This window comes from Colletotrichum gloeosporioides, assembly GCF_011800055.1.
Source record: "Colletotrichum gloeosporioides strain Lc1 chromosome Unknown consensus_103, whole genome shotgun sequence".
NCBI classification, from domain to species: Eukaryota; Fungi; Ascomycota; class Sordariomycetes; order Glomerellales; family Glomerellaceae; genus Colletotrichum; species Colletotrichum gloeosporioides.
Window position 1 is genome coordinate 191,775 of NW_025544748.1, and position 7,182 is coordinate 198,956.

Here is a 7,182-nt window from a genome sequence, read left to right on the forward strand (position 1 = left end):
TATACTAAATAAATAATTTAATAATATAGATTATAATATAATATTACTAATAAGGTATAAAGATATAAGAGGTACTACTAAAGTTAATAAAAGATAGAAATATAATATTATATAAAACTTTTTAAACTACTATAATATTATAATAACTTATCCCTTAAAGAGATATAAGATTTCTTATTTAAAGCTTTTAAGATCTAAATTAGTTATTCTATAATTAGTTAATAGTTAAATATATCTAGCTAGATAAATAAGAAGTTTATAATTATTACTACTTAGTAAAGTAATAAACTATAATATAAGTACCTATACTATATATAATAATATTACCCTAATTAGCTAGTATTTATTAATAAATCTAATATTAATAAGGATATTAAGATATAGAGGACTAAATAGGTATTAAAAAGGCTTATTATATTTTAAACTATAGAGATTAATTAGTTTTAAAACTCTTATATATAAATCCTACTAACCTTTATATTAAGTAGTATCCTATACTTAATTATATATTATAGTATAACTAATAGTAATAAGTTCTTTTATTAGCTATAAGAGTACTTTATCCTAAAATATAGGCGTTTTTTAGAATTAAACTCTATTATTATTATAGATAACTTCTCTTACTATTATATACCTAAAGTTAAGGATTTATACTAAGTATTAAGTATTAATCTTAAGTTTCTACCTCTATATTTACTAAACTTTAACTTTATTAAGGAGTATTTTAGTAATCTAAAGTAATATATTAAGAAGATATATTTAAAGTGGAATAATAATAAGAATAATACCTAAGATTTTATAAAATATCTATATAACTACACTATAAAGATTAAGTATTATCTACTTTAGATTAAAGGCTATTTCTACTATTTATTTATTAACTTTAATAGGATAAAATATATATTTAATAATATTAAACTATAAAAGGGAGGATAAGCTATAAATATTAAATATTAATAAGTAATCTAAATCTTTATTATATAATTATAATAGATCTTAATTATATTATTATATAGTAGGAAATTATTAGATCTATAATTATAGCTAGTAAGATTATAAAAAGTTTAGCTATAAGCGTATAAGAACATAGAAAATATATTATTATCTATTATTTTTATTAGTAGCTATATATATATATTAATTTTGCCTATATANTATAGTAGCTAAAATATATTATTAATACCTATAGTAATAATTTATAATAATAATATATCACTATAGTTAGAGATTTTAACTATAGTTAGAGACTTCTATTATATTAAACTAAAAAGTATTAAAATAGATTATCTTATTTATAGATCTAAAATTATAGTAATTCTATAACTTTTATATATATATAGTAGTAGTATTAAATCTATAGCTATAAGTAGACTTTTCTATAGTTAAATATATTATATAAGAAAATCGTATATATAGTTAAACTTCATACTACTCTTACTATATTACTCTTCTTCCTTATTCTCCTCTAAGTAATATATCTCTATTAATAATATATTACTTAAGATTTTAATCTAATTATCTTTAATACTTTACTTAGCTTTATTTTATTTAATCTATAACTATATAGGTAGTATCTATAATACTAATAGTAGTAGTAATAAAATAAAACTAAAGAGTTCTAAAATACTTATAAAGTTAGCTATATTTAATAGTAAATAGCTNAAAATACTTATAAAATTAGCTATATTTAATAATAAATAGCTCTATATATACTTACTATATTAACTAATTTTAATTAGTATACTATAAATCTCTTATTTAATAGATTAATATAATATTAAGGTATTAATATATTAAGATAACCCTAACTTACTTAAAACTAATATTATAGAGTTTTTAAGTAATATTACTATTATCCCTCTTAGTAATCTAATATATATTTTTATATAAATATCTCCCTCTAATTTTTAATAGTTTAAATAAAGTTTAGAGTAAGATATAATATTAGAGATAGTATTAAACTACCCTCTATAGTAAGTACTATTATCTATAAAAGATTTAATTAAGTTTCTAATATCTTTAGTAAGATCTTAAGTAAAACCTTATTTAGTAAACTAAATATCTAATAACTTATAAACTACCTATAAGCTACTATCTACTAATTATAGTTTCTATAACTTTTTTCTAAACTTTTTATTAATATTATATTACTTATTATAGATAGATATTATAAAGGTATTTAGGGGCTATAAGCTATAGTTAGGTTAAACTAATAGAAGAAGTACCTAAAAAGTAAATATAGTATTATTACACTACTTTTACTTACTTCTTTTAAGATCTTCTTTTCTAACTCTTTAGTAAGTACTTACTAAGTCCTTACTATAGAGGGTTTTATACCCTATCTCTATAAAGTTCTCTATCCTTTTAACTTAATTTAACTAAACTATCCCTAAACCCTTTTAGTCTAAGTAACTAAACCTTTATAATTATCCCCTTTTTAATTATAGTAGTTCCTACTATAAAATAAGATTAATAGTAAATAAGAACTTCTATTATTTATAGTAAATATTTTATAGTTACTATTATTATTATAGGTTATCTCTATTATCTATATAGTAGTTATTTACTATATATTTACTAAGACTTTTTTATTTTTTAGTATTATTATTATTTCTATAGGTCTTATAATCCTATTTTTAGAGTTATATTATCTACTAAATAGGATTTTATTAGAAGTTTCTCTTATTTTTTAAAGAAAGAAATTATCTTTAGTAGGTTTTATATTCTTTATTTATAGATATTTTATTCTTTATTTAGTAAACCCTTTCTAAATAATAACTTTATAATAACTTTATTTTTTTATTCTATTTATCCTCTTTCTAAAATAGGTATATTATAAAACTATTTAGAATATTAAATAGTAATTACTATTATTAATTTACTATACTTACTTTCTTACCTTTAATAATACTTATTATAGTAAATAACTATTATTCTTTCTATCTAAAGTTATAGCTACCTCTCTAACTATTTAATAATACCTTATATTTATCTATAAAGTAATACCTTTTTTCCTACCTAAGGTTAGTTTTTTTTTCTTTCTCTTTATTATATTATATTATAATAACTTTTATATTTTATAAAGTTTTATTAAGTTTTTATAAAACTTTCCCCTTCTAATATTACTTTTATATTTAATTATTATAAGTATTAAGACCTTAATTACCTATATTTTAGTATTATATAAGCTTAATAACTTAGTAAAGAATAATAATACCTATTAGTATAACTAATTAAGTAGTAATAAACTTTATATCTCTTATACTTTATAGCTTTATTAAACTATTAAAGTAGTATATACTTATACTAATATAAGTAATACTACTTACTAGATATATTATTTATATAGTATTAAGTATTATAAGGTAAGTGTTTAGTAACCTTTTATTAAAGTATTAGACTAATTATTAGTATAATTAGATTTTTAACTACTTAGTTAATAGTACTTAAATCTTTTAAAACTAAGTAAAATATTATACTACTTAGATTAAAGCTAATAAGTATTATTAATATAAGATCTACTATATATATACTATAATTATAAATAGTTAGGTACTTCTCTTATTACTTTATAAGTAATTAATAAACCTTATTAAACTTTAGCTTAACTTTAAGTAATATAATAATTAACTACTATAGATAAATACTAAGGAGATTATTACTAATTATATTTAGGTATATCTTAAGATCTAGCTTAAGGTATATAATCCTTTAGATTAAGTTTTTCTTTAATAACTAATAGTTTCTTTATAAAATACTTACTAAAAAAAGGATAAAGACCTTATTAAGTAGATTTATCTTTAACTTAAGAATACCCTATTTTAGTATTTCTAAAATAAGAACTATATTTTTAATTAGGTTTAATTTCTTAATAAGTTTAATAATATCTTAGAGAAGTATCTCTTAAATAATAACTTTTATATATCTAGTTTACCTATTTAGGATCCCTCTAAAGTTTAAGTTTCTTAAATACTTTATAATTTTTATAAGTATATTTTAGTTATAATCCTTAAATATATTAGTTTTAGGTCTACTCCTTAATTTAATATTTATAAAAATATTAATACCTCCTCTATAAGTATTTATAAGAATCTTATTAGTTCTAGAGAGGAGAATAAGTTATTAGAGGGTAAAAGTAGTAATAATAAGAATGATATAGATATTAGTCCTAATAATAATAGTACTAATAAGGATTTAAATAACTTAGAAGATAATTCTTAGTAGTTTTTAATAGATTTTTAGTAAGTATATAGTAATTTTTCTTTAAAGGTTTTAGTTAGATACTTTTAGGTTTATATATTATTTTTAAGAGTAGTTTTCTTTAAAATTTTTTTATAGTTAATTAACTTTTCCTTATTTCTCTATATTATTTATTATTCTATTTATAGTATAACTTATATTATTACTTCTTAAATCCTATAAGGATTTATAAAGTATTTACTAAATATTCTTTAGGCTTCTAAGTATTATATTCTACTAATTAGCCTTTTTATTTAACTAAATATAAGAGGCCTATTAATATATCCCTTTATAATATAATATCTTTAATTTCTTATTCTTTAAGGTCCTCTTTTAAGTTTAAAAACTATCCTTTAATAAACTTTTAGCTATATTATAGCTCTAATAAAGTAACTAAAAAGATATTATATACTTTATTATATTTTTCTAAGAGCTATACTTTATAAGTATTAAGGCTTATAACCTCTATAATTAGTATAAAAATAAATTATAAAGTGAGTTTTTATTAACTTTTTATAAAGTAGAAGTTCTTTATTAAGAACTTTATAATATCTCTAACTTTATATAATTATATTTTCTTTTTAGTATTTATATTTTTAGCTTATATTTCTATTATATATTACTAATTCTTAGCTATTTTTTAGTAAACCTCTATTAATTTCTTAAGTTTTTTATTAACCTTTTAGGTTTTAATTTTAATACTTAATAGATAGTAATTAATTATTTAAAGGTAGTAACCTATAAAAGTTTTAAATAGTAATATATTAATAGTAATATATCTACTATTATTATATAAGAATTTAGCTTTAATTAGCTATATTACTTATTAGTTATATAAGCTTTTACTAAACTTTAAGAAGTATATAGTTAGGGTTTAATATATTCTCTTAGTTTAGCTATCTATCTATAGATACTATATAGTAGAGATATACTTTTTTATATCTTAAGTTTTAGTTTAATCTTATTAAAACTAGTTAATAATTAACTTATCTTAATTACTAATAATAGCTTTAGGTATATTATATTAATATTTAATCTCTTAGTATAAGATCCTTACTAAACCTATAATATCTAATTACTTAGTTATTACTAAAAATTATACTACTTTAGTTATTTAATATATAACTATTAAGATTATATTATATATAATCCTATTATTTTAGTAACTCTTTAGTAAGCTAGTTAAGAAGTCTAAGGAAATCTATTAAAATAGGTGTGCTAGTAATTCTAATATTTATAGTAGTTTATATAGCTTATATTATAGTATATATACTCCTTAGTACTATAAGCACTTAGTAATATATTACTATATATCCTCTATTAGGTATAGCTAATAGAATTTTTATAGGATTAGCTTTACTATTTTATTCACCCCTATATACCTTAATCTAAGTATATTATAATAGTTTTTTAGGATTTTATAGTAGAGGGATCTCTCTTCTAAGATAATAAGTCTTCTTCTAAACTAAAGGATATTATTCTTATTAAGTTAATACTTTTAGTATTCTTTAGTATCTTAGTAAACCTTAGCTATAAGTTCTCTATAGAAGTAGTTTTTAGTTTATAGTCCTCTAACTATCTATTTAAGATTTATATTTAGTTATAGTATATATACTATTTTATCCTAAATAAGCTCCTTTATTATAATATATAAGATATACTACTTTAGTATAGTAATCTTAGCTCCCCTTAAGTTCTCTAGTATATTACTATCTTCTTATAGAGTAGTTAGTATAATATCTATATATAATTTTAAATAGGTAATAATATTAATATATATATTTTAATATAATAACTTATTAGTACTTTTTATAAAGTAGTATTAACCTAAAAATAAGGATCTCTTAACTTTAAAACTAATCTTCTAATAAGGTTCTTATATATTTTACTAAATAGCTTAGATATAAGTTCTTATAGTAGCTATAGTTATTTTAAACTTAGTAATATATTAGTAAGTTATTACTAATAACTAGCTAATAAGTTTTAGTTTCTTCTTAAAGGTAAGAAGTATATTATTTACTTTAAAGTCTTTTACTATATAGTTAGAGTATTATAATAATCTATCTATTAGATTAGTAACTCCTAATTTATATTAGATTTTAAAATTAAATACTAATAAGTAGTAGACCTATTATATAAGCCTTCTATAAATATTATATATAAGTATAGTAAGTACCTCTTTTAATACTATATAGTCTATAAGTATTCAGAATTTCTTAAGGAGCTTTTAGAAATATTATACTTAATAATTTAAGCTTTCTATAATAGTAAAGAGCTCTTATTACTTTATAGTTTAGTATCTTTCTATATCTAAAAGCTTTCTTAATTAAAAAGCTATTAAGTACTAAATAGTATTATATTTCTATAAAAGTATACTAAATACTACCTAAGTAGATATATTAGTTTTAATTTTAGTTTCTAATATTAAATTATAATATCTTAATATTAAGGTTTTAGTAAATACTCTCTAAAGTATCTTAAATATAGTTTATATTTCTCTTATCTAAATAAAAGTTTCTAATTTTATACTATTTTAATTTTCTTTTAGTATACTATTTATAAAAGCTATAATATAGAAGTATTTAGTAATAAATTTATAATAAAAGTTATAGAAGTTAAAGAAAACTTAGATATTCCTAAAGGATTTTAATACTAGCTATTTAGTAACTACTTAGACTCTATTTAAGTCTATTTTAATATTATTTTAAGTAATATAAAACCTAAAGAAATCTACTTCTATTTAGTAGAAGTTATATTTTTTTAGTTTTATAAATAGCTTAGTAATTTTTAGATAATATAAGACTATATAGAGGTTTTTAATATATTACTCCTTAATATCTAAATAGATTAAGATATTATTTAAATATATAATATAGTAAATATCTAAAAAGTTAGTAAATATTTAATAAATATATACTTAGAAAGTTATTAAAGTATTTATAA